Source organism: Nomascus leucogenys, chromosome 2, assembly GCF_006542625.1.
Source record: "Nomascus leucogenys isolate Asia chromosome 2, Asia_NLE_v1, whole genome shotgun sequence".
NCBI lineage: Eukaryota > Metazoa > Chordata > Mammalia > Primates > Hylobatidae > Nomascus > Nomascus leucogenys.
Window position 1 is genome coordinate 2,844,238 of NC_044382.1, and position 25,039 is coordinate 2,869,276.

The 25,039-nt window shown below is 50.0% G+C and overlaps 1 protein-coding gene across 1 annotated transcript in view; it reads right to left on the reverse strand.

Moving 5' to 3' along the window:
* CPLX2 (complexin 2) overlaps positions 1-25,039 on the reverse strand; it is an 84,451-nt gene that overhangs the window by 52,819 nt on the left and 6,593 nt on the right. Inside the window, exon 2 of the mRNA XM_003273259.4 lies at positions 18,608-18,687. The gene's annotated coding sequence lies outside the window, so the exon portion shown is untranslated. The remainder of the gene's footprint in view (positions 1-18,607; positions 18,688-25,039) is intronic.

Consider the following 25,039-nt stretch of genomic DNA (forward strand, 5'->3'; position numbering starts at 1 on the left):
GATTTCAGCTCACTGCAACCTCCGTCTCCCATGTTCAAGTGATTCTCTTGCCTCAGCCTCCGGAGTAGCTGGGATTACAGGCGCTTGGCGCCCACCACCACACCCAGCTAATTTTGTATTTTTAGTAGAGACAGGGTTTTGCCATATTGGCTAGGCTGGTCTCGAACTCCTGACCTCAGGTGATCCAACTGCCCCGGCCTCCCACAGTGCTGGGATTACAGGCGTAAGGGACTGCACCCAGCCATCATCTCTTGGACTTTAAAGGTGTGTTGAAGAGGCCTGGGTATGAAACCATAATATGGGTGTCAGATGCTGGAAAGAAGAGGGGCCACTCTGCATTGCCCTCGGCTGCTGTAGAAAAGTAATCAAGCAACGATTTCCCTTTATTTTAGAAAGGGTATCTCCATTTCTTCTGGGGGAGCTGCTCCTCCCCCAGTCTCCTTCAGTGTGGTTTAGTTGAGGGTGAGGCCCCAGCCTGGTCTCCCATAGAGGGCACATGACCAGGGTTTAGGCCAATCAGTGTAGTCCACCCTCTGGCTACAGTGATTGGTGCAGGGAAGGGCATGTGACCCAAAAGGGGCCAATGAGACTCAGTTCTGGAACTTTTGATGGGGCTGTTGGAGCCTCCTGGTGCTGCGGCTGCTGAGCTGTGGGGATGTAAGTCTGGAGCAGCAGAGGCCACCGTGTGAAGAGAGCCTGCCTGGACATGAGGCCAGCACAGAGGAAAGCTGAGCCAAGACAGGGAGAGAGAATGAGGTTTGCTCTTCTGATTCGAGCTGAGTGATCCAACTGTAGGGGAAAGCAGCATCCCTAGAGCTTCTCATTACACACACCGACACATTCCCCCTTTGGCTGAAGTCACTTTGAGTCGGATTTTGCTGGCTTGCAACTGAGTGTGTTGACCAGCTCAAGAACACAAGTAGTAAGTTTTCTCTTCAGTTTTGAGGGAGTAGGTGATGGGAAGCCCTCCCTGTCCAAGCTTCCCTGGGAGCCTGGGTTGGCCTGGGCATTGGTGGGTCCTCTCTCCCCACCCTGAGCAGGGTAGAGGGGCCAGTAGGGGCCCCAAAGCAAGTGCCATCCTGGGAGATTCCTTTCTTCGTCTCCTTCCCACATCCAATCAGCCACCAAATCCAACCCATTCACCCGCCACAAACATCTCTCCAGCCCAGTTGAGGGTCCGTCTGATTCCTGCTGGCCTATTGCTTTTGCTTGGGAACATCTGCTTCCAGTTTGATTCTCATAGAGATCTTTCTTAAACACTAGTCCCACCCCAGGTATGCTCATGCTGTGGCCATGACCAAAGCATGGAGTCCTTTCGCACTGGGAATAGCAGTCAAGGCCTTTGACCATCTGGCCCAGCCCCACGCCCCTGCCCTACCTTTTGTCCATCCCCTTGTATTCAAACAACCTGGACTCCTCCTTAGAATGCTCTCATGTGGTCCCATCTTTGCATCTGTCTACACTATCTGAAATTCCCCATTTCTTACCAGGCTCAGCTCAAAGGTCCGTCTTCTGAGAAGCTCACCTCACCCATACTACCCTCCCCACTCAGTCAGCGGCGCCCACCCTGGGCTCTTGCAGCGCCCTTCACACACCTTTATCGCAGCCCTCTAACTGTGTGGAGCCCCTAGTCAGTGCTCCCACCCTGTCTCCACCAAGCCCTGTGCATCCCTGAGTCTCAGCCCAGCCCACGCCACTGGCACAAGCTTCTGATCTGCCGAATTCCTGCCCAAGAAATTGCTTAGTGCCCCACCCCAGTTACCACGTTTTGTTTTTGTTGTTGTTGTTTTGTTTTTTTTGCACTTATTCATTTAAAACCACTTCCAGGGGAAACCAGAGAGTCAATTACTCCACCTCCACCTGGTCCAGGAGGAGCAACTGTGGCAAGTCCAGCAGGGTCACCCTCTCTAGCTGCTGGGAGCTGAGATTTCCACTCCAGCTTCTTTGGCTGCCTTGGGGAAATCAGTGGAGTTTCCAGGAGTGTGATGGGAATGGTCAAGCTATCTCCCACCCAGCGATAAAACCAGATGTGGAAGCAGATGGTGGTGACCAGGAGAGCATTCAAGCTACAGGCAGAGACCCTCGTCCCACTCTCAACCCTTGTCTTAGAATTACTGGACCAGAGGAAAACAGTCCCTTTAACTGAAAGCAGAGGAAGAACAGGGTAAAGTTTTCCTGAACTACAGCCCAGGAGATCCCCAGAGACAGGAGCAATCAGATCTCACACTCTGGCTTCTGCCAGCTTGGAAGCTTTTTCACTAGAAAAGGAGGGAATGGAGTGAGAGGATGCCATTTCTAAGTACTGTGCCCCATTTTCTTTCTTTTTTTTTTCTTTTTGTTTGTTTTTGAGACAGAGTTTCGCTCTGTCACCAGGCTGGAGTGCAGTGGTGCGATCTCAGCTCACTGAACCTCTGCCTCCCAGGTTCAAGCAATTCTGCCTCAGCCTCCTGAGTAGCTGGGACTACAGGCGCATGCCACCATGCCCAGCTAATTTTTGTATATTTAGTGGAGACAGGGTTTACCATGTTGGCCAGGGTGGTCTCTATCTCCTGACCTCATGATCTGCCTGTCTTGGCCTCCCAAAGTGCTGGGATTACAGGTGCGAGCCACCGCGCCCAGTCCAGTTCACCAAGTTAAAGCTTCTCTGGCCCCTAGTTGCTGTGCCCCATTTTCTTTAACCCCATTTTCTTATCCTCCACCGTCACTCAAGCCATCAGATGCTATCCCCATTCCTCAGAGGAGGGAATGGGGGCTCAGAGGGGTGAGATCATTAGCCAAATTCACACAGCTGGTGAGTGGCAAATAGAAATGCCAATCTAGTCTGAATGATCTCGCTTCCATCCCAGCCAGGCCAGTGAGGTGGAAAAAGTTTCACGGTCGGTTGGACACACCTGCTGGAATCCTGATCCTTCACTTCCCAGCTGAGTGGATTATGTAAAACCATGGAGCCTCTTTGATGCTCAATTTCTTCCTCTGTGCAATGGGAATGTCAATCTCAGCCTTCCGGGTTGTTGTGTGAGAACAAGGTGGTAGACCCTTTCTAGGGGGTCTGGTGCATAGTAGGGGCACAATGAAGGTGCTGGCTCTCATGGCTTCTCTTTCTCCTGCCCTGCTCTTGACTTTCAGGTCCCCTGTTTGGCCTGTTTCACTGCCAAGTTCTAGGTCATTTGAACTTGAGCCAGGCCTCGGCCTTTAGGTCTCACTGATCCTGTGGCCTCAGGCAAGTCCATTTGCCTTTCTGGGCCTTGGTTTCCTCCTTTGGGAAATGAGAGAGACTTGGGCAGGATCCCTGGTCCCCAGCCTGGGTTCTTCTATCTCTGGGGTTAGCAGAAGAGAAGGCATTTTCTGGCAGCAAGGTCGGCCTGCCTAACAATATTGCTTGCTATATTTCTTAGCTTTGGGTTGGAATGACATCACCCCACCTCGTGGCTTACCTCTTGCTGATCAAAGCTCTGACTGGCAGTTAAATGTCTTTGATTAATAAAAAATGGGGAAAATGAATTAATCATGACTTAAATGCAGCATGTTTGGGAAACAGAATCTTTAAAAAATCAAATCCACTGAAGTCAAGAGGGAAAGAAAAAAAGGCGTCCTTGAGGGTGAAAGGTTGGGGACCCCTGGAGTGGATGTCTATAGAGCTCTCCAATTGTGCACAGGGGACCTGTATGGCTGGCTGGGGGCCTGTGGGTGTTGGGGACAGGAGGATCGGTCCCTTTAAGGATCCTCTCCTCCCCACCAAGCCCCAGGCCTGTGCGGAGGAGGACATGCATTATTGAAAGCGCATTTCAATACCTATTCACTCTCCTCCTCCTCCTGTGGGTGGCAATCACAGTTTACATAATCTGTCTCTCTGTCCTCCCAGGCAGCTGCTCCCTTCTGGCTGAGTGGTTTGAGGAGGGGGAGGGAGGGGAGAGGGAGAGACATTAACTCTGTGCTGTCACCTCAAGTAGTGGCCAAGCTGCCATAAAATGAAGGAAGGAAAGCGAGCTCTGACATCACACAGCCCTGGGTTCAAGTGTCACTTAGGTGCTGTCTGATTTTGGTTCCCCCACTTTGCCGCCTCCCCTGTAACCTTGATCCACTCCATTATAGTCTCTGTATTAATAGCTCCTAAACCTCTGTTTCCAGCCCAGACCTCTCTCCCGAACTTGGGGTTCATCTATCAACAACTTGAGGGGCAGCTCTGTTTGTGTTTACAGGCAGTTCAGGCTAAGCCCATTCCAAACTATCTCACCAGTTTTCTCGGAACCATTCATCCATCCATCTATCTATTTATTCATCCCTTCATCCACTCACTATCCAACCAATCGTCCATCGTTCATACGCTCCACCACTCACTCATTCGTTCACCTACCCTCATCTATCCTACCATCCATCCATTCACCCATCCAGCTGTCTGTTATCCATCCATCTCACCACTCATCCCTCCATCCATCCATCCATCCATCCCTCCATCCATCATTTACTAAGGGTCTGGCATTTGTCAACATTGGGTGTACAGCAACAGGCAAGACAGGCACTGACTTTGTCCTGACAATACTTAAAGTCCTGTGAAGGAGACAGACAAGCAAATAGAATAGTATAATAAACGTGAAAAGTGTGATAATAGGGGAAGCATTAGGTGCTACTAGAGCACAGGTGAAGCACCCAACACATCCTTAAGGGATTAGAGAAGACTTTTTTTTGAGGAGATGGCACCTGAGAGCTAAGAAGGCGGGAGCCTGTTCCTTTCCCTGTGTTTCTTGTCTCCATTGCTCAAGGAGCTTGATTCGTAACAACCATTTCCCCTTCTTTTTGTAACTGTGAAATGGCCCCTCTCTGGGAAGATGTTCCCCTTTCCCACTCATGGTCCTTATGTGTTGGATGGGAGGATCCCATCATTAATGGCTCCGTGTGATAGTGTGGGACCCAGGCCTGGCTATGGGAATGGGTTAGGGCTGAATCTACTGACGTTCAATCACAGAGCTTTGCTGACACCACTGGGATGGGTGCCCGATTTTCACTGGAGTTGCTCAGCTGATAGGAAGGAGATGGCTGTGTTCCCACTCTGCAAAGGAAGGCCTGCCCAACATGGGGGATGGCAGTGGAGAGATGTAGAAAGATAGAGTGTTGTGGTCACTGTCTGAAGCCCTGGGGCCATGTGTGTCTGACCCAGCAACATCAGACTTTCCCTTTTCCCTTTAGGCCATCTTGAGTTGGGTTTCTGTCACTTACAGTCTAAAGAGCCTCGTTAATGGTAAAGACTCTCATTTACAGTAGAAAGCGTTTCCACATCCTTTGTCTCACTGGTTTATACAGTAGCCCTAGGAGGCTGTTTCCAGATGATGAAATGAAGGCTTAGAGAGTTGAGTCACCGGGCTGAGACCCTGGTCTGTCAGACATTAGAGTCCACATGGTCTACCAGGGCACCTTGGAGGTTAGGAAGGAAGGATGCTGGAGAGTGAGACTTAGACTTGAGAGAAAAGGATGGAAGGAAAATGAAATTGAGGACAAAACTCAAAAGTACGTCTTGTGGTCTGTGAAGGGACAGGTGGGGAAGAAAAAAGTACAGATGAAAGAGAAAATGAAGGAGAAGGTGGTGAGATCGGTAAGGAAGTGAGTCAGAATCAGAGAACTGTGAAGTGAAAGAAAGATGACATTCAAATTCCCTACGTTCCAGGCAAATGCGCTGGTCCTTGAGCAACTGTCCACAGGAGAGGCCCAGAGTCAGCCCACGTTTCATTGCATGATCATATTTCAAGGTGACTAAAAACGTCACCTCTTCCTTGAAGCCCTCAGGAACCCTCCTACTCTGCAGCCCCCATCAGTGTCTCCTTTATCACACTGGCCACTTTCAGCCTCCCCATTTCACTTATTTAGGTACATGACTCATCTCTCTTGCAGGGAAGTCCATGTCTTACTCATCTTTGATTAGACCCAAGCTCCTCACCTCATGCCTGCACCCAGTAGGGGTTCAGTGCATTTAAAAATACATATATTTATTTGAAGAAAATGAGTGTCCCGATAAGAAGTAAATTTAGGGTCGGGCGTGGTGGCTCAAGCCTGTAATCCCAGCACTTTGGGAGGCCAAGGCGGGCAGATCACTGGAGGTCAAGAATTCATGACCAGCTTGGCCAGCATGGTGAAACCCCGTCTCTACTAAAATTACAAAAATTAGCCAGGCATGGTGGCAGGTGCCTGTAATCCCAGCTACTCAGGAGGCTAAGGCAGGAGAATCACTTGAACCCAGGAGGCGGAGGTTGCAATGAGCCGAGATTGCGCCATTGCACTCCAGCCTGGGTGACAAGAGCGAGACTCTGTTTCAAGACAAAAAAGAAAAAGAAAGAAAATAAATTTAGGAGAAGGACAGTAACAGGAAGTTGGAGAGGGGAAAAGCGAGATGAGGCACAGAGACAGAGACTGAGTCAGGAGGGAGAGAAGGTGGAGGCCCGAGAAGGGAGACAGCGTGTCCTGCTTGCGCAGAGCTGAGGGTCTGTGCTGGCCCTGTGTGGGGTTCAGTTGCCCTTGCCCCTGGGGATGGGGAGACCATCAGGAAAGGACTCAGTTTGCTCAGGATCCAGTGGGATTGGGAGGAAGAGACCCTGTGGGGTGGGAGGGAGAAGCTGGTGGATGGAGGAAGTGCCAGGGGTCAGGAGCAGCCAGGATCCTTTGCCAAATCCTGGGACCGCCCCCAGGAGGTCTGCAGTGTCACTATTCCCTCCAGGAAGAGCCCAAACCAGAGAAGGACACACCGTCCCGGGCAGCGGGCCTGGGAGTTCCTGACTCTGCTCTGGGACCGAGTGGCCGACTGCCCGTGCCTCTCTGTTATAGCTTTCTCCATCATCTCCGCGGCCCTGAGCACCATCCAAAGTCATCCTGTTGACCATGTCCATCTATTTGTTTATTGTATATTTCTCGCAATGCAGAGGAAACTCCATGAAGGGAGGGAGCTGGTGGGCCTCTTGGTGCTAGCACAGTGCCTGGAGATGCTCATGAAATGCAGCGCGGATTAAGGAGTGGAAGGACAGGGTGGGTGAGACGGTCACATGGGCTGTGTGTGGTAGGGGGCGGGGGGGCTGCTTGGAGGTGGCGTTGATAAAGCACTTTACTAACCACAGCTCCTAAAATAAAGGCGTCTGGGCTCTGAGATGAGAGTCCTTGAGAGGAGAAAGGCCCTTCTGGGACTCATTGTGTGGCTGTCAGCCTGAGTGCGGGCAGCTGCAGGGAGACAAGGTCCTGCGGGGAGGGGATGCCGTGCCTGGCCCACCACACCTGCTCTCAAGACAGTGAGGAACCTGCCAGTGGCCTGCTGTGGCTGCATGAGACGTGAAGAGGCTGACCCTGCTACCCAGGGAGAGGGGGCCTGGGCAGAACAGGGAGCCCCACTAGTCATAGAAGTGTCGGGGGAAGGAATGAGTGTGTGCCAAGTAAACTAAGGGCTGCATGATGCCACGCACCCTGCTGGGCACTGCATCAGTTTGCCTCAGTGATTTCTCCCCACAAGGCCCAGAGGAAGGGATTATTGAAACAGGTAAAGAGCCTAAGGCTCAGGGAGGTGACATGACCAGTCCAGGGCCACATGGTGGGTGGTGGCAGAGACAGGAGCTGACCAAATTGGCTCCCTTCACATCACAGGGCCTCCGACACAGTCTCAGGCTGGGGACACTCACCTCCAGATGGCTACTCACCTCTGTAGGGACTTTTGGTGTGATGCAGAGAGAGGGGAAAGAAAGGGAGAGAATTGGGGAGAGAGGTGGATAATTTCCTTTGCTGCAAAATAAGGAGATAGATGTCCTTGTAGCTGCTTCTTCACCTTCCTTTTGTTCCCTTCTGTTCTATTCCTCCCTGGGCTACCTGCTTCAGGCTGAGAACATCCCAGCTGTCCTCTCAGCACCCTCTGTGAGACCTTGGGCAGGCCCTTGACCGCTCTGAGCCCGGCCATTTCATCTGTGAAATACTGATAACACTTTTGACCTGTGAGGTCAAAGGGTGACTGTGAGGAGTGAAGAAGGCAGAGGAAGCCAATTAAACCTGGTACCTAAGAGATGCCCCTGGTATCAGCCAGAGGTTCCAGGACACCCACTTCCAATCCCAGACACTCCACTTGGCTGCCGGAGATAACTTTCTAAAATGAAAGGCGGCCCTTGACCCTCCCTGTCCAGGGCCTTGAATAGACACTTTGGGAAAGAGGATGTCCAAATGGCTAGGAAGCATATGAAAAGGTGTTTAACCTGCTCGTCTTTGGGGAAATAAAAATTCCAACGATAACCACTCCACATCCACCGGAATGGCTGAAATGGAAAAGATGGAAAATGCCAAATGCTGGTGAGGGTTTGGAGCTCCTGGAACTTCCACCAAATAGCTACAGTAGGAATGTAAATTGCTACTATCATTTTGGAAGAAACATTTGACAGTATCTGCTAGAGCTGAACCTGCATCTCCTGTGATGCAGCGACTCCACTCCTTGGCATAAACACCCTAGAAATGTGTACATGTGTTTTTCCAAAGACACGTACAAGAATCTTCATGGCAGTGCTTCTCCCAAGAGTCTAAAGCTGAAAACAACCCAAGTGGCTATCAATACTAGAACTGCATTTTGGTCTAGTCCCACGATGAGATTTACTGGAGCAATGAGAATGAATGACAACCATGTGCAACAACTCAAGAGACTCTCCAACGTCTCTGAGCGGGGGTCCAACACGGCGTGATTTCATTTATGTGAAGTTCAAAAACAGCCAATGAATCTATGGAATTAGAAGTTGGGGCTGGGCGCGGTGGCTCACGCCTGTAATCCCAGCACTTTGGGAGGCTGAGGCGGGTGGATCATGAGGTCAAGAGATTGAGACCATCCTGGCCAACCAACATGGTGAAACCCCGTCTCTACTAAAAATACAAAATTAGCTGGGCATAGTGGCGCATGCCTGTAGTCCCAGCTACTCAGGAGGCTGAGGCAGGAGAATCACTTGAACCCTGGAGACGGAGGTTGCAGTGAACCGAGATCGCATCACTGCACTCCAGCCCAGGTGACAGAGCAAGACTTTGTCTCAAAAAAAAAAAAAAAAAAAAGGTTGAGACAGCAGCTCTTTTGCAGGGAGGTGGGGACTGGAAAGGAGAGCAGGGGGAGCAAAGGGAGCTTCTGTGGTGGCAAGTTTCTGTGTCTCGAGCTGGGGAATGTTCACTTTGTGAAAACTCACTGAACTGTAAACTTAGGAGAACTTTATGAACATAGGTTATAGTTCAGTAATTTTTTTTCCTGAAAAAAACAAAAATGAAAAACAACTCACCCTTCCATGGCTTCCTCTTAGCCTGGGACAGGGTCTCTGCTCTGTGGCTGTCTGCACAGCCCTTTGCTGCTGGATCAGCCCACCTGTCACCACTCCCTGCCCAAGCACTAGAGAAAGGGGTGGGTTTTCCACACAGCAGGCTGATTTTCACCTCTGTGCCTTTGCCCACGGTGCCCCTCTAGCTGGCATCCCTTTTCTCCCCACTTTCTGTTTGCCTCCTCATCCTTCCCCTCCCTAGTGGGCCAGCTACCCCCACTCTGAGCTCCCACAGCCCCCATTGAACTTTCCTTTATCTCAGCAATACTCAAATGGTTTCCATATTATCATCTACAGGCCTGCCCACTCTCCCAAGGTCAAGGCCACGGATTCATTTCTTGCCCTTATGCTCAGCCTGGGGCCGGGCAGGGTGGAGAAGAAGGAATGGTTGCAGAATGAATGAAGGAAAGTTTGCTCTTATTTGAGGCTCCTGTTTTCCCCTCTGTGGCTCCCCACACTTAACCCTAGGTTGAACCTCCATCATCGTCCTCTGGTAGTCTTCCTGAGATTTCTCTTCTATGGGACAAACGTCCCCAGTCTTGATCCTGTCTCCTCTGTGTGATGGATTTCTCTGTTTCCTTCTGTGAACCAGAAATGGGTACACATTCCTCTACCCTGATCCCCTCACCTCCTTCATCCTCACTGTACTCAGTTCCCCCGCACAACTTCTGAGGGCCAATGCTGTGATTAGTCAGCCAGGTGGGGAAGTGAGCCAGGCACCTTCCCCTCAAACCCTAGTCCCTAGGGACATCAGACCCTCTCTTCACAAACATCGTGGGAGTAATTAAAAAATGGAGCAAGATGCTTAGGGCTTGCAGGGGGAGGGGGGCAGTAGGAAGAGTAGTGAGCTTCTTGTCATCAGAGGTATGCAAATAAGAACTGGCTGGCTGCAGTCAGGAGAGGTTGGACTCAGTCCCTCTGACCCCAGTGGGGGAAAAGGAAAAACAATGACATCAATTGAGGTCGTACTGTGCATTAGGACATTACGCATTAGAGGCGTAACGTCAGAGACTGCACAATTGTTCAGGGAGGTAGGTGTTATCCTTGTACCCATTAGACAGGTGATAACACTGAAACTCAGAGCGGTGAAGGGTCTTGCTAGGTAGGAATTTGACTTACTAGGAAAGAGCTGGAATTCGAACCCAGGTCTTTCTGGCTCCTAAGCTTCTGCTCTTTCTAGAGCCATCTAAGATCCTGTGATTCCATCCCAAAGAAATATCTGCTGTTGTGATACAGCCTGAAGAAAGCATGGCAAGTGTCTTGGAGCCCCCCGGAGTGGGGCCCACTGACTTGCCATCGGCCATGGTCTGGCCAAGGCTGTCAGAGCAGTGAGGGTTGGTATCCCTGAGTGCACTGGCGTCTGAGCCCTTCCAGCAGCTGCAATCGCTCTTGGGTCACCATGGACACCACGTAAGATGTTGAAGGGACCAGGTGGCGATTTCTTTCTGAACAGTTTGCCCATTGGCATTTGACCTCTATTTTTCCATCAACTTGATTTTCATTTGCTAGTGTTTACTGGTTGGAAAAATAAGGAAAGGTGGAAAGCTCAGGTTAATGAAATTCTCTCCCCACTCTTTTCCCACTTTTTAGGATGTGTTGAGTTAAACATGCAAATTAAGAGGTGCTTTCATGCACCAGCCATGAGGCACCTCTGGTTCCCGGTGATGCTGGCAAGTTTCTGTGTCTCAAGCACCTCTGGTTCCTGGCTGCCTCTGCCCCACCCATAGCCCAAGTCCTCCTCTTGGACCCCTGGCTCCCCAGCACTGCCAGCGGCAGGTCAGGGCTTGTGTTGCAAGAACATGAACTCGGTGAATTCTTTCCAGCCCCTGATGGTGAGATAGGTCATGTGACTAGTTTTGGCCAACGGCTTGTGAAAAGAATCAATCAGTGTCACTTCCGGGCTGAGGTATTAAGAGTGACTGTTGGCTGGGTGCAGTGGCTCACGCCTGTAATCCTAGCACTTTGGGAGGCTGAGGCGGGCAGATCACGAGGTCAGGAGATCACGATGGCTAACACGGTGAAACCCCGTCTCTACTAAAAATACAAAAATTAGCTGGGCATGGTGGTGCGGGCCTGTAATCCCAACTATTTGGGAGGCTGAGGCAGGAGAATCGCTTGAACCCAGACGCTGGAGGTTGCAGTGAGCCAAGATTGCACTACTGCACTCCAGCCTGGCGACAGAGTGACACTCTGTCTCAAAAAAAAAAGAAAGAGTGACTATGAGTTCTCCACTCACTCTCTTCCCCTGCTGCATAATGGTGGAGCCAGCCTGGATCCCAGAGTCACCAGCTGGAAGGATGCTGCCTGGAGAGCTGCCGGCTCCACAGAAGACATCATGTTAAGGAGAAACAAATCTTTGTTGTATTAAGTCACAACAGGATTTCAGGATTAACTTGTTGCCACAGTATAACCTTGACACCTGCAGTACCTATAGCCCCCTTCCATCAATGCCACAACCCTTCATGTGTGTCAGGCATGATGCTGGGCACAGATGTAGCAAGAGACAGTGGGTCTCCTCAAGGAGCTTACAGTCAAAAAGCAGCACACAAAAACAAACGAACTTGTGTGCCTCCAAGTAACACAGAGGGTCAATGCTGTGACAAAAAGAAATACAGGGTCTGTGGGAGTCCAAAGAATGGGTGGCAAGGCAGAGGGAGGGGCAAGTCATGGAAGGCTTCCTGGAGGAGGTGATGTCTCATCTTAGTCGTAGTGGATGAGTAGAAGTTAGTTCCCATGGTCACAAACTCGTGGTACATATTGTTTGGTCAACATAATATTTAATTGTTTTCCTGTTAATTGATAATACTAAAAAATGAGGAGTTTCACATAAAACTCTTGATTTGGGCCTTCATTTAAACAAATCAGCACAGGTGTAACCATCAACCCTGGGGCCGCGTGCCTGTGTGGTAACGGTTGGAGTGGTAACTCCACTCCCTGGAGTGGGCAGCGGCTGTCCTGATAGCTAAGCATGTCTGTTCCCTGTCACAGTTCCTCCATGCATGTGCTCTCTGCCAAGCCTGCTGACGAGCGGGTTTGCAGCCCCTGAGTGAGTCGGTTCTCATTAGACTTCCTCAGCCCAGCAGATCCTTTTCAGCCCTGGGGCCAAGGATCAGACTTGCCCAGTACCCTTCCCCTAGGGCCCCCAGCCCATCGGAGGACCTTCACTGCAGCAGCTCACCACCGTACTCAGGAACAGCAGACCACTGCTCCCAGACTGGGATGGTGACGTTGGTCCATTCAGGGTAGGAGAAAGGAGGCCTCAGGGATGGTCCCAGAGAGTGAAACCTAGGAGACCGCAGTGCCTGGTACTCCCTGGGATCCTCCTGGTGGACATTTGCTGGTTTTAGCTGCCCAGAATCCACTCCTCCTCCTTTTGGTGACAGCCCTTTGATTTTCCTTTTGGGAACCACCCCTCCCTCACGTTCAATCTTGGAAGCAGTCCCATCAAGCCGCCATGCTTTGGGCTGGCCGAGAGGAGGACACAGGACCCACGCCAGGCCAGCTGTCTCCCTCCTGGGCCTGTGACTCATGAGCTGAGTGATGCAAGGAGGAAAAAAGCGGCTGTGGCTGATGCATCCCAGAGGGGACCTGGACAAAACCGGCCTCAGGTCCTGCTTCCAGACCCCTTGTGCAGCTTTGGCTCTGGTCCTTTCCTGAGCCCTGTGGCCAGCTTTCCCTTTGGTTCTGGGTCCCATCTGAGAACCTCAATAACCCCCTTTTCTGTCTGAGTATGACAGAGTTAGTCTCTGTTGCTTGCTATCAGTGTACCCTAACTCACACCCAGCCCCTCTCTAAGGCTGCTGTGAACTGTTTAGGTTCACACCTGATTCCCTGAACACCAGGCTGACACGGGCTGCCTCTTCCTGGCCCTCAGCTCCTTCCTGCCCTGCTGGATAATCCAAGTTATGATCAACCACTGGGCCACAGCCTCTAATTAAGACTCCCTTCTGGATGTAATCAACCTTGCCAGAAACCAGAGGCCTAGGGTCTGTTTCAGATCCACCCTCTGGTGGCAGCCCTGACCTCACTGACTCCTGGCCAGGCTGCTGTCCTGGTCTCTGCACTCCCAGCTCAGGCAGGAGGCTCTGGGTCACCTGCCCAGCAATCTCCCTCCTTCTTAGGATGGGGCCTCCTTTGCCCTCCCCAGGATGAGGACTGCCCCGGAGGCTGTGGTGGGGCCTGGAGCCATCCCTGCCTCTGGGCCCAGCATGGGCTCTGGAGCCATGGAACCCCTTGCAACACCTTTGCCAGGTTACTTTTGCCTCAGTCATACACCACTTCTTTTTTCCTCATGTACATCTTGCATTTACTATTACTCACTTTATACTTAGCAAGAGTAACAGATTCATTTTTTGACCTTTAATACATATATTTGAAAAGAGAACATAAGATCCTTCTGATAAACAGGAATGCAGTATCCTGTTCTGTAAATAGAAGGCCATGGTAAAAAAAACAAATACACGGAAAATAAAACATCGTTATCCACTTCCAGCTAGTTACTGTTGCCGGCTGAAGTCTGAGCCTCTTCCTTGGAAAGGAAATCAAGATGGTTAAGGAGAGGCTCACCTTCAATTGAGACTCTCTCCTTGATGTAATCAACCGAAAAGGCAGTCATTCTCTCCCAGTGCTATTTAATTTGTGCCTGGATAACTCTTCAAATTGTCTCATGGATCCCCGATGGTCTGTGCCCACTTTGTGGGAGATGCTACCTCAGCAGCCTCGGACTGCTCTGTGCACTCGTGGCCAGCTCCCTGGCCACACTTGACCACTTGTGCCCATCAGAGCTGGATCCGTGGCTGCTTGTCTCATGCCCACCCCACACTGTTCCAGGCCGACTGGGCCTGGGCCCCTACTTTGTCCCAGGAAGCTTTGTTTTTGTTTTGTTTTGTTTTTTGAGCATGGTACTAGGTTCAACCACCCCAGGGAGCTAAAATAGAGAAGGATATAAGAACTAACTTTTTGAGCCCTTCTTAAGTGACAGACACTGTGATTGGTGTTTACATAGATTCTCTCAATTTCCCCCAAATTTCAGTCATTCCTGTGCCACCTTCATGATTTCTGCCCTATCACTTAGTATTTCTCTTTAAATTGATTTGCCTTTTTAAAAAGAGCACAATTTTATTTTCAGAGGAAATGCCATATTATTTTCATAAATCACAGTTTAGTGTGCTGGTTATATATTTCTAACACGTATCACTTGCGAGCTATTAAAATAATAAATGTTCATCTATATGCCAGCTAAAGTCATCTTGTACAGCATCGATCAATCACACGTGTGCCAGCCTCTGGGAGGTACCAGAGCCTCTTAGCTGTGCTCACACAGCCCCGGGAGGGTGGCTCGTGGCTGAGAACGTGGAGGCTCAAAGGGACACTTGCCCCAAGTCCCACTGGTGGAAAGGGATGGGGCTGAGATCTGGACCCAGTCTACCTCCAAAGGCATAGGCTCTTTCAATGCCAGTACTTTCCCAAATGCACTTTTTAAAATCAAAAGAACCCTTTAAAAGTAAAAATTTAGGAGGAAATCCAACATATACAACAGATAAAAGCGAAGCTTTTGTGGTCGAAATGGGTTTGGAGGATCTAGGGCTTCTTCTTTGAGGCCTTCCCTTCCCCAAACCCATCCCATAATGGGCCCTGAGAACCTTCTTAGAAGCCCACGATACCGAGGAGCGTTATTTCCAGCCCACATTGCACCACCCTGTCCCTCGGCTCCATTTAGTGCATTTTTTCCATGAGCCAAACTCCTGAGGGGCAGCTTCTGGGTCTATGTTATTTTTTCTGGCTAGGCATCTCTACCTTGGACCTTGGCCACCTTGAAATCTTGAAATTTTCCATTTTGGCATCTTGAAATCTTCCACTGGCTTTCTAAACCTTACTCTGACCTGATTATTCACTCATCAAACACTGATGTCTATAATCTGTACCCAGAGTTTTAGGGGGTACAAAGGGGATGATAGGAATGGAACATATTTCCTTTGGTGGGTTCCCAGATCCGTGTGAGAGACAGACACTGGTCAAGTGCAGTAAGCATGTGAGCAGCCCCTGCTCACCTGAAGCTCACTGGTGTTCTCGTTCCTGTCTCCCTCAGGTGCTGGCTGCATTCTACGGTGGGCAAGGCCTGGGATGGGGCTGGCCAAGGGGCCCGAGCTGTGCTGGCTGCCCTCCGCATGGTGAGGCTAGAGGTCTTGCCTGATTTCTCAGCGTACTTTCTGGGTCATATTCCCTTCAGCAAACACTGCCTGACATAAGTCTAGAGTTAGAATCACATCTCACTCAGATCCCCAAACCCTCGCTTCCATGGGAGGACCCACTTACAACGGTCCCAGCATCTGTAGTATGAAACTCTGCCTGGTTCCCAGCCTCACCCTGTCTTCTCTCCTCATTGCTGAGTCTAGTTGACCCTCCAACCTGGAGGCCATCCTCCCACTGAAGTGGGTACCCCAAAAAGATCCTTCTATGCCAGTAAGAAAGGCATCTATTGCCTTAAAAAATATGAAAAGGTCCTGGCAGAGTTCCAATAGATTTTAAAGATTCCCAAGGGACATTTAGCCTTGTGGTGCCCCCTGACTGCGCCAAGACTGCTATCCAGCTCCTCAGGGCTGACTGTGGCCCTGGTCCTCTCTGAAAGGCCTCCATCTTTGGAACACTCTATAATGTCCCCAGAACATCACCTGTGAAGTCTCCCCTGTGCTATGAGACCAGCCAGGTCTTAGCTAAGTCCAAGTTTCAGGAAGTTTCTCTCTCGGTGGGCCCAAGAGTTGAGTCCACCAGTAAACTCAGAACAACTCAAGTCAATTCAAGCCAAGTCAACTCACATCAACTGAAGTCAATGCACCTCAACTTCACAACATGAATATGTGCTGTGGACCTCTCTGCCTATTCCACACCACTCTGAGCCAGGCTCTAGTTGAGAGAAAGGCAGAATCCAGCAATAAAATGACACAGTCTTCATTCTCAAGGAGTTTTCTGTTTTGAACCCAGATTCCAGACTCAAACTTTTTCTTGAGCTGAGGGAACCCCTTGCACAAGGGGCTGGAGAAAGATCCTCCTTTCTGGCCTAGAGACAGACCAACCAACAGCCTAATTCTGAAGTTTGCTTTTCAAGACTTTTCAAACCACCTTTCCTGGGTAGTATGACTTTGTTAACTCATATTGCAGAGTCAGCTGGCTCCTCCACTTTTAAGATCTGGTTCATATGGGTCCTGAGCCAATCATTCATAATCATTCATTCGTTTATTCACAAACCTGCAACGAGCACTTACTATGTGCCATCCACCTTACATATATTATCTCATTTAATCCTCAGAGTCATCAATGTGAACGAAAAACCAGTAAGGGGCCAGCTAGACTTCAACTTGGCCCTCATTCCAAAGCCCGTGCTCTTTCCATCTCATCCCACTGCCTCTTAGAACAATTGAATAGAATCTATAACACAGGCTAGAGATCACTGAATGCTTAAACCAATACATTCTATATGGAGGGAAAGAGTGGATTAATGAATATTTTATGTAAGACCAAATCCCACCTGACCAGTTTATTAGAATTCTTTGAGAAGTGAACTATATAGGGAGATAAAGCGAGACTTTCACAAAAAGCCTTTGTCAAGTTTCCATCCCAAAGCCTATTAATAAAATTGATTCATTATAGAATTGGGCAGAGGTGGGTGGTGAGTGGGAGGGAGTCTATTTTTGCATGGATAGGGAACTGGCTTAGAGACAAGAAAGAGAGGGTGGAGATAGATGGGTGCTTTTCCAAATGGGTTCCCCAGGAATTGGTACTGAGCTTGGTCTTATATAACACTCAGTACACACGCATTGAGCAGCCAGTGTGTGCAGCTCTTGCACCAAGTGTGAGGCTGGAGTACCCAAACAAGCCGGAGTCAGCTCTTGTCCTGGAAGAGCCAAAAGGTGCAAGTGCTCAGTGACATCTCCAAATTTTGGAAGATGAGAAGCTCCTCAGTGAGAGGAAATGCCAAGACATTGGAGACACAACCTGAAGAAGGTTGCTGGGAATGTGGAAACCCCAGACAGCAGCCAGAAGGTCTGGGCTTTAGCACCAGCTCTGTCTCCGACTCTCTGTGTGACACCGGGCCAGTCCCTCCCTGCTCTGGGTCTCAGTTTTCTCTCCTACACAATGAAGGAATTGGACAAGATGATCCCTAAGGGTGCAAGGCTCTGGATGGAGGAGAATGACTTACACTAGGAACTGGTTATGAGGAAATCTTCATTTCCTGTGGCCAAAATGTTCCCTTCTGTCCCTGCCTTGTGATGGGAGGCCCCCCTCCCACCTCTCATTTGTGAACAGTGAAGACGAGGCAGAGAGCCATGAGGTCTGTGATGCTGGGGCTCGGAGCCCAGCCTGGAATTCCTCAGTGGCATTCTCTGCGAATGACTCAGCATCATAAATAGCTCCCATCTGGATGAGCAACGATATCTATAGCGATCGAGCGATCTCTATATCCACATACACTCTCTCTGTGCAAATATGTGGCTCACTGTATGCTAAATACGAGGTGGCCTGGAGACGTTCCTTCTCTTAAGAGACTATTTGGTATGAAACTCAAGACTGTTTATTTAAAGAAACAAGTTTACAACTATGCACACTGGATTACTGGTCGTGGGTGGTGGGGAAGAGGCGATGTGGATGAGGGACGCCGGGTGTGATCTGAGCTTGGCCAGCCACCTGGAAGAGGAGCTGAGGTTGACTCCTCCACCCATAAGATGGTTGGGATCCTGGGCTGGGGAGGGGGTGGCATGGGGGATGTTGAGCTCATCAGTGCAGGAAGCCATGGCTCAGCAGAAAAAGCATAGGATCTGACAGTGACAAGAGAGCCAAGTGCCAGCCCAGCCCTGCCTTTCCATTCATCTTGGGCAGTTCATCAGTTCGTTCATTCATTCATCAAACATGTACCAAGCACCTACAATGTGCAGAGGCCATTGGGATACAGACATGAAAAAGCCTGGAATTCAGCCTTAGCTACCTACCAGCTGTGTGTCTTTAGGCAAGTCCTTTCACTCTCTGAGCTTCAGTTTTCTCATCTGTAACTGGGGATAATAGTATCCACCTCAGGTTTTTTGGGGAGCACTGAATAAGGCAATGCACACGAAAGTGCTTCTCTGTTGTAAATGGCTCTGAACATGCAAGGTAAACACCATTCCATCACACTGCCCAACTGATCCATCTCATTCCATCTTAGGACCGTTCTTGGCAATCACAGAGGGGAAGACATGCCCCCTTTATCAGGGCTCCGGGGGTGAGGGGAGGCCCTGAACACTATCCAGGGCTTTAGTGCTGAGCAGTGCCCTTACCTTTGCTTCCTGGCAGAGCTGGGATGCAGGCGCCTTCAGTCGCTGAGCAGAGCAGATAGCATGGCAGGGACCACACCTTCCTGGAGGAGGAGAGAGGAGGTTGAGGGCTGAGGAGAGAGCTTCTGGGGGATTTGGCTTGCTGAATGGGCATGGAGCCCCAGACCCCAGTGAAGGCATGCCCTTAGTTCTCCAGAGGCCACCACTGCTGCTCTTGATTCCAGCAAAGGGCTGGGCGGGATGGGACCCTGCCTGGCATCAGACCCAACTCCTGGCCCACCTCACCCAATCCGACAGTAGTTACTCATCTTGTTCACCGGTGTGGGTAGCACTGTACCATTGACCATACTTTGGTAGTAGTACCACTGACCATACTTTTCTTACTTAAATGTGATTTCTGATTGGTGCAAAGGGACAGGATTTATCATCAATCATATCTGGTTTTGAATTCCAGCTTTGGGGATGTCCTCTCTGAGCCTCAGTGTCCTCCTCTGTAAAATGGGATGCCTAATACTACTGGCCTCATACACTCAGTGCTATATAAGTGCTTGTTATGGTTACTGTTGTTAAATAAGATCACGTCTGTGAAGATTTTTTTTACACTATAGCTCCTTAAATTTTAATTACCTTCCTCTGCTTGATTCTAGGGGGCACCATGCATTCCGTAAAAGGCAAAGGTTGGCTGTTACATGACTTCGTTTCCAGAGCTCTGCATGGGGCCAGGCAGATTGTAGGTGTCAGTAAATAATTGTTGACTGAGCATCATGACAAGTTTGCTAGATTTGGTATCACATATTTAGGATGAGTGAGGTCGATGTTCCATCCTCATTTGATAGATGAGAATACTGACGTGGAGAGGGGGAGATGGTCTGCTTAAGATCACACGGGGGTAGGTGTGGAGCTGGAACTCTTCTCTCTCCAGCTCTTGCTCTCTGCTGCAGCCAGGCCCCCACTGGGCGGGGCACCAAGGCCCCAGCAACTGAAGGAGCTGCAATGTCCTCCTCCCAGGACAACCTGTCGCCTCCTCCCCCAGCTCTCTATTTCCTCTTCTTTTAGTAACCAAAGCCCTGCTCTCAGTGGCTCCGGGAAGCAGATACTATTGTCTCACTTGCAGAGGTGAGAACTAAGGTTGAGAGGCATGAACGGTCGGGCCAGATCAGGGAGACAGTATAGAGTGAATCAGGGCTTCCCACAGGGATCAGCCGACTCCAGGCACGGTTACCTCCTAACACAGTCCTCAGACCCCCACTTCCCTCCTCTCTTCCTTTGCTGGAATAGGAGCTTCTTGGGGCTGAGCCCAGTGGTTTCCCCAGAGCCTGGCGTTTAGCAGGACTTGATAAGTATCTGTTGAGTGAATGAATGAATGAATGAGTAACTAAGTAGGCGAATGACTCTGCCAGGCCATGTTCTAAATGCTGGTGACAACTGCAGTGAAAAGGGCAGGCATGATCCCTGCTCTCAGGGAGCTGACAATATTTGAATTTAAAACTAGCAACTGGGTTAAAAACAGGGCAGATGTTCCTGTTTCCAGCTTGCTGGGGAGGGAGACGGGGTGGGCGCCTGTGGGCTGCAGTCTGCTGTCTGCCCAGGGAATGAGCACCTGGGAGCAAATGGCATCTTCCCTGTCCTTAGGTGGGGCCACCTGTGTGCAGGGACAGGAGGCTGGCCTTTAAGAAGGGAAGGAAAGAAGGAGAGGTGGTACAATTCTGTGTTTAACGTCTACTTACTGCTCAGTCCCAAACAGCTAGCGCATCATCTGGCACATAGTATGTGCTTAGTAAACTTTTGTTCCATGAATGAAGAGTGGGCAGAACACATGTTGGGATGACTTGGGTCTAGGAGGCAGGGAGAATCAAGAGCGTTAACTACTAGAATTATTATGACTTAGAATGGAGCGTCATTCCTTACAGAGCCTTTTCACACACTAGTCCTTCTCCTGTGCAGGCGAGGGGCCCGTTGAGCACATACTTGCTGGTGAGGACTCTGTGCCTCTGTGCTGGGCACCGGTGGTGGTGGTGTAAACAAAACAGCAATGCCACCAGCTTCAGTGTATTTACTGTGTGCCAGGCCCCCACAGCCACAATCTTTAACACTCCCACTAGCCTGGCAAGGCCAATGTCATAACCCCTACCACACAGAGGATGGCACGGAGGCCCAGAGAGGCCTTGATCTTGCACGGTGGAAACCCGTGAGTAACTAAGTGGGTGAATGACTCTGCCGAGGTCTCTTGTCTTACTCTAAGAGTGAGACATAAAAACTTCATAGCTGTGGCTGGTCACAGTGGCTCACACCTGTAATCCCAGCACTTTGGGAGGCCGAGGTGATGGATTGCCTGAGGTGGGGAGTTTGAGACCAACCTGACCAATATGGAGAAACCCCATCTCTACTTAAAAAAAAAAAAAAAAAATACAAAATTAGCCGGGCATGGTGGCTCATGCCTGTAATCCCAGCTACTTGGGAGGCTGAGACAGGAGAATCACTTGAACCCAGGAGGCAGAGGTTGCGATGAGCCAAGATGGCACCATTGCATTCCAGCCTGGGCAACAAGAGCGAAACTTTGTCTCAAAAAAAAAAAAGTTCACAGGCGAAATGCGTACATGAGCAGGAAAGCAGATAGTTAAGCTACAGTGTGTCACCCCCTCTAACACAGGTTTCTCTAAGGTGCCTCTCTCTTCATCACCTCAGAGAAGCTGGGAGGGCCAAGTGGACAGTGGGGCAGGAAGGGCTTTCCAGGCAGAAGGAACAGCATCTGCAAAGACACAGAGGATGCATGGTTTACCGAGGGAACTGGGAGGAAGGTGGCTTGCCTGGAGCCTCAGGGCCAAAAAAAAAAAAAAAAGACTGGCAGGTTGTCAGAGCCAGTTTAGAAGGGGCCTTAGAGGAGCTTGGGCTTCACCTTGAGGGTGATGGGGAGCCATTGCAGGGCTCAGCTCTGCGCTCTAGATCCTTCCGGGCACCTCAGGGGCTCAAGGATGAGAATGGGAGCATGAAGGTGGGGAATCTGGGGTGCTCTTAACAGGCTGTGAACAAGGAACTGTGTTAAGGCGGTGGCTTGGGGTGGCAAAGATAGGAGGAGTAGGTAGCAGGACTCAGGGCTTGATGAGGTGTGGAGCTGAGGGAGAATGGGACTCAGCCTGCTGGCTTGGGTGTGTGTGTAGCGGTGACATGGGCATCTGTGGCAGTCAACCCTCCCATCAGCTGACCCACCCGGTGGAGTTGGAGGTCCTTTCCCAGCCACGAGAAAATCGCTGTGGCAGCTCCTAGTGCCAGTTCCAGCAAAGGCTTCCCCTACCACCTGACTGCTTGCAGACCGTGTCCTAGCAACCTCACAGCCCTCCCCTTGGCAACGTGAGCTCCTCCTCTGACTGTGCTGGAAGGAAAGGTGGGGCTGGGATGCCCCCTGACCACTAGACCCACCCAGGGAACTTGCCACTTGCAGCCTGCCAGGCTCATCAGGTGGAGGCTGGCCAACCAGGTGAGGGAGGTGGTCTGGACACGGAAAGCCTTGGGAGCTGGGTTCTGACCCCAGAGCTGACGCTCTGTGTGAATGATCTTGGACACGTTTCTTCCCCTTCACAGGTGTCAGTTTTCCCTTCTGCAAAATAAAAAGGGATCTCTGCAGTCTAAAGCTGTCTCATCCCATTTTTGATATTTTCCATGCTTATTGCTCGGATTCTCTGTTGCTGACACAGATTTTAGTGTCAGACTCCAGGGATTTAAATCCTAGTGGACAAGTCACCTCATCCCTGAGTCTAGATTTTTTTTCTCTGAAAAATGGATATATCTTATGTTTACTCAAAAGGGTTATTAGGGTTGGCTGAAATGGTGTCAACTGAAGTGCTTTACAAATGGCAAAGAATAATTAATCTGAATGTTATTGATTTCATTTCATCACATGATCTATGCTCTATTGAAATTCATTGACCCACCACCAGCAACGGCCACAGCAGCAAGAGTCTACCGAACACTTACTATGAGCCAAGCATTGTGCTGTTTTCCTAATATTACAACAACCATAGAAGCTACCTATAATTATTATCCCCATTTTGCATATGAACAAAATGGAGGCCTCATAAGGTTAAGTATAGAAAGAGCTCGGCCAGGGTCCCTCGCTTCAAAACTTGCTAGTTTAAAATGCATGAACTATCCACCTCAGGATCTCTTCTTACGTCTTAGGTTTTTCCTCTTGTCTGAAGTCAGAAGCTAACAGGGTTGGGTAGTCAGGGGAGTAGCACTAACATTTAATGAGCATCTTTTATGTGCCAAGAATCGACCAGGCTTTCAGACTTAAACGTGTGTGTCAATCACCGGGGGGTCTTGTTAAAATGCAGGTTCTGATTCAATGCATCTGAGATGCAGCAGAGATCGTGCATTTCTAATAAACTCCCAGCTGATGTTGATGTTGCCCGTCTGTGGACCACACATTGAGCAGCCAGGCGCTAGAGGACTTTAACCAGTATCCTACTGAATCCTGGTGACTAAGTTTTATTAGTTCTGGGTTCAAAGATGGGGAAATTGAGGCTTGAGAGGCAATGCACCTTACTAGGCTCCCAAAGCCTACAAGGGGTGGGTCTGATCCTACATAGCACCTTAGGGTACAGGCCCAGTATCACCTCCTTGATATGTGATCCTTTCTCTGGGCTTCTGTCTCCACAGCCAAGGCAGGCAGTGTTCTCTGGGGCCCCTACCAGGAACAGTTTCTTATTTTTGGTTCACCATGAGCAGACTGGCTCCTGATACTGGCTCCTAGTGGGAACAGGGCTTGGCCCAGGCAGTGTCCCTGCAGTTAAGCAAATGTCTTCGGGCCAAGATTAGACCCTGCTTATGCACAATTCATTTCACCTTCCTCGCCCTAATCCCTGCTCTTTTGTATCCTGTCTTTATTTAAAATTTTGATATTTTATTCATCATGGTTTTTTTGCATTAATTTTTTTAAAATATTGCATAAAAAGTTATTTATCTTAATCGAGTTTTCAGCATCCCCTTAAGTTGTGCACCAGAGGCAGGTGTCTTACTGGCCTCACCCCAGTCCTGGTGGCCTTATGTCATCTCCCTCCCCCTGCATCCTCCCGGGATTAGGATGCTGCCCGCAAGGCACTGCAGTGCCCACACGGCCGCCAGCGCCAATGGATTTATTTCCCAGCAGGTGAGTCCTGCAGATGCATCACTTGGCCTGCCCCTTGGCTGACCTGCTCTAGAGATGGCAGCAGGGACTGTGGCCTGAAGGAGGGGGACAGGGGATCACTCTGACATGGGCTTCACCCCATCCACCCTTTACTGGCTGAGTGACTGAGGGAAGTGACTTCATCACAGTTTAGATCACGCCACCCCTCTGTCTCCCAAAGAGACTCCCCAAGCCTTCAAGGCCCTGCCTAACCCAAGCCTCACAGCCTTTCCGCTCTCACCATCTGTGACTCTCCTCCTTGCTCACTTGGTTTCTGTCCTGCAATCTTGTCAGGTTTGTTTTTGTCCTAGGACCTCTGCATGTTCTCTTCCTTCTGCCTCCACGCTTGTCCCATAGGCAGCTTCTCATTCAGATGCCAGCCCCAATGCCTCTTCCTTGAAGCCTTCCCTGATGTAAACAGCCTCATCCTCCTTGGCACACTCCTCTCTTTTACTTTCTTCCTAGTATTTATATGACTTGGTGAAATGATTTTGTTTACTTGCCTGGCTTCTGTCTCCCACTAGAAAGTGAGCTCCACAGAGCCATGGTCCTTGTCTTCCTCTTCACTGTCTCTCCAGCTTCTAAAACAGTTATTGGCTCATACAGCTGCCCAGTGGGTATTGACGAATCAATGAGCCATTCCTTGGGCTTCAGTTTTCACATTTGGGAAATGGGATGATAACCCTAACCCACAGTGTTATTGTCTCAGTTGAAAGCACATTTGGGCTGAGCGCGGTGGGTGGCTCATGCCTGTAATCCCAGCACTTTGGATCCCAGCAAATGGATCACCTGAAGTCAGGAGTTCGAGACCAACCTGGCCAATATGGTGAAACCCTGTTTCTACTAAAAATACAAAAATTAGTCTGGTGTGATGGTGGGTGCCTGTAATCCCAGCTACTCGGGAGGCTGAGGCAGGAGAATTGCTTGAACCTGGGAGGCGGATGTTGCAGTGAGCCAAGATCATGACACTGCATTCCAGTCTGGGTGACAGAGCGAGACTGTCAAAAAAAAACAAAAAAAGAAAAAAGAAAGAAAGAAGAAAGAGAGAGAGAGAAAGCAAAGCAAGCAAGCAAGCACATTTGTTGAGCATCTGGTATGTGCCTGTCATTGTGCAAAATGAACCAGTGGGCCCTGGCGATATTACCCCCATTTTATAGATGGCCGGACTTGCTCAAGATCCTCCAGCTAGGAAGGGTCAGGGCTGAGGCTCTCTCCTGTTGGAGAAGCACCTGGCCCCATGCCCTACTGTGCAGAGGTGTTCCTGATGTGAG